This window comes from Pinus tabuliformis, chromosome 7, assembly GCF_031772625.1.
Source record: "Pinus tabuliformis cultivar Carrire ecotype Pingquan chromosome 7, CPIR1, whole genome shotgun sequence".
NCBI lineage: Eukaryota > Viridiplantae > Streptophyta > Pinopsida > Pinales > Pinaceae > Pinus > Pinus tabuliformis.
In genome coordinates, this window is record NC_142293.1 from 2,030,780,930 (window position 1) to 2,030,784,526 (window position 3,597).

Genomic DNA, 3,597 nt, shown 5'->3' on the forward strand with positions numbered 1-3,597 from the left:
ATCCCAAGAATAAAGATTTTGAAATAGATGACCCTGATAAACATCATTTAGAAGCATTCTAATCTTATTGTACTTCGATTTATGTTTTCAATTATAGGAGTTTGAAGGCTTTGGCACCCCATTGAAATTGAAACAGATGCAAACTCCCAAACAGATGAAAACTCCCAAAAAATACTTGCAACCAGGTCATTACACTATGAAATGACATAGAACAATTGTATCTAACAAACCAACCACACACCTTGAAATTGAAACAGCAGTAAAGTCCCTAAAATTGTTGAGAGCCAAGTGCTAACACCATGAAATGAGATAGACTCATATTAGGGATAAGAAGCAGAACACCAACATCAATCATAACACAAAATCTTAGGGGCAGCCAACATCAATCATAAAAAAGAATCTTAGGAATGCTTATTAATATAGATCATAAACAAATCCCACCATCAATCATATCAGCCAAATTATTTGTGTATTGAAAAACCTAAATGGATGCAAGTATATCCCAAAGCATTCCAGTGAGGGATAATTGAGAAACATTTTGATGTGTCCATTGGCATTGCGACAGAAATATAAATCATAACATTGAAATTCATATTAAGATAGATATATACATATATCTATATATATTGCGATCATGTACTACCTAAAATTTATCTCAAAAGACTCGAGGTTATTCCAGTTATCAAGATAGGGTTCAAAATCTAATTCTCAGTCAGGTCAGGCAACAGCAAGAGCTCCTGCATCAGCCACATTATCTTCGTTGAGGAGAATCTGATCAAAATGCCATACAGCTGCCAAAAAAGAAAGGACATAATCAAATCAATTACAAGTCCAGCTTTTAGTAATGAGCCATGATCAAATCACTAATCCTGCATATAATTTCTTCACTTTCATTGTCAATATGAAAAAAAAATCTCTCCTCAAATATTATCAAAATTAACATATCATCATCATACCGTGGCCTTTCCCTATCCTTCTCAACTGAAGACACATATTATGATACTTTCTTGATAGCTTCAACCTGCAAAATTGCAGAGGAAAACATAACATTAGATCATTGTTTATACTTCTCTCCTACTTGTAAAGGGAGGAATTGCAGAGCATGTGATTTGTTCGGTGAGAAAATTGCCCTCGATGAAATCCGTCATCTGACCATCGTTAGCCTCTTGGGCTACCTGCTCCCATTAAATCCATGACCTCTCAAAATTATTTCTTAATGCAACATAATTAAAAATATTTAAAAGTAACATGATATATCGAATCAACGGTAAAGAATTCAGTTGATACTTACAGCATGCAAGTTCAAAAGCTTTTGGTTTGTTAGTTTCTCCAAAGACAAGGCCAGCTCCATGGCTATAACCGGTATATTGAGAACCGACCCAAAAAAACGTCAGCCTACATTCTACCAAAAAATGACATGACACATGCACGAAAATATACAAGTCTATGGATTGGACTCACCATAAAGGGCATCACCCTTCTCAGCATTGTCAAACTCCATGATAGTAGGCAATAAAATGGATTGTAGTTTAACTTTCCCACCTCTGATGTTCTGCTCAAAGAAAGGACCAATACAGGGTAGAGTTTAAAATAACAGTTATAACTAGCATGACTAATGTTTAAGGCTTGAAACAACAGACTAAATTAAAAGTCTCAAGTCTCAGGAACTTGATATTTAATGATATTTTCTGCATGATCCCGCTTTTTGTCACTGGCATCCTTAAAGTACATGTGAGATCGGAGAAAAATATGATACTTATAGTTAGTTCAGCGGGTGGGATGCAATGGTCCTGTTAGTGTCAGTCTTTACAGCCTTCCTCCAGCGATCAAACATGCTCTTACAAAGTGATTTTAATATGTCAAGGTCAAATTTTGTCATTTCAGTGAGTCTTCAAGCAAAATTTGGTCACTAGGCATTGGGTCTAGGGTTTGATTTTACCCTTGTCAAAGTTTTCCAAATGTCGGTCCATGTAGCAGTTTAGCTGAGTGTACCATCATTCAGAGAGGTTTTTGTCCACAACTGGACAAGGAAGAAAAACCTCCTTCATGTTTTACACAAGTGTCATGGTTTTAGAGAAATGTCAAAAATACAATTGCCTCGGGAGATTGACTTGACCTTTTGAAGTGACCTTGGGAAAATCAAGTTTTATCCTAGCTCAGTTGGCCAAATGACTTCTTGATGAGTCAACTGACACTAGACACAAATATATTTCCAATGAGCTATCATGAGCTCAATTTTGAGTTGAATAAAGCATTCAAAAGTTTACTGTAACAGTACTCTGCCTTTAGGCAGCCTCATTTGGCACATTTTGAATAGTCTTGGGAGATTTCATTTTGGATAGGGCAATTGAACTCAAAATTGAAACATTTCAGTTATGTTGGAATGTAGACTCAACGACCTTTCCAACGAGCTATCCTAAGCCCAATTTGGACACCGGGAAGACCTCCAAAAGTCACCTGGAAAAGAGCACGACGCACAAAGGGAGCGCGGCGCACTCAGAGAGATTTTCCAGTGTAAATTTTACACTGGCGTGGCACACAGGGAAAAAGGGGTTGAAATTGTGCCAAATTGCCTCAAATTTCTTGTGAAGCCCATCAAATCAAGAGGTAGGCTTTATGACACCTCTTTTACATCAAATTTGTCAATGATATGGTATTTATAAGATGTTTAAATGTCACCGAAAAGCATAATGTCAACCATAAGAAAATCACCAAGGAGACGATGGCTGGGGTTGCAAAAATGAGATGATAGCACCAAGGTTTCACTCCACCCCCTTTTCCCTCACCCATCATCTTTCTCATCTCCCATTCACCATTTTTCCTAAGAAACCCACCCTAAATCCACCACATAACCCTTTCCCTATCCCTGCAAGCAATTCATGGTGAAATTCTAAGCACGTGGCGCACACACAAGGAGGCACGGCACACTCAAAGCGCGCGGCGCACTTAGAGCGTGCGGCACACTCAGAGTACGTGGCACACTCAGAGCGTGCAGCGCACTCAGAGCGTGCAGCGCACTGGGAGCCCGGCCACAGTGTTAATATTGCACTGGCGCGACGCATACCCGGCACGCGACGCACTGGGCAAAGCGCGCACGCACAGGCCTGTGAGCCTAAAAAAGCACCGAATCGCCAAAATTTTTATAAATGGCTCTCAAAATTGCAAAGGTGGCCCTAGATACCTTCACCATTGATCCTTAACTTAAAGAAAAAGATGATTTTGGTGACCATGAAATCAAAGGAAAAATTTTTATTAAGGAAACACAAAAATGACACAAAAAGGGGCAAAAATCTAGGGTTTTGCTACAGTAACATGATTTCTAAACATGCTCCTATCCTACCATTATCAGCTAATTCCCCTGGAGCAGTTTCCCCAAATAGTTACCCTAGTTACATTGCAATCATATCCATTCGTCCCCTTTATTCCCATAGCTCAAAATATCCCAAACCCTACCCAATCAAAACCATACTCCAAACACTCCCAAATCCCTGATAAATTCCTCCTTTAAACCCCTACTCCCCTTTTCATCATTCCCCTCCTAAAAATCCCCTATTTTATTGTCCCCTTGGTGACAGATTTTCAGAGCATCTATCAGTT

General features: G+C 38.9%; 1 pseudogene; it reads right to left on the reverse strand.

The window, feature by feature from the left end:
- Window positions 1-717: 717 nt before the first annotated feature.
- Window positions 718-1,731, reverse strand: LOC149256643 (ferritin-3, chloroplastic-like; annotated as a pseudogene).
- Between the last annotated feature and the right edge of the window lie 1,866 nt (window positions 1,732-3,597).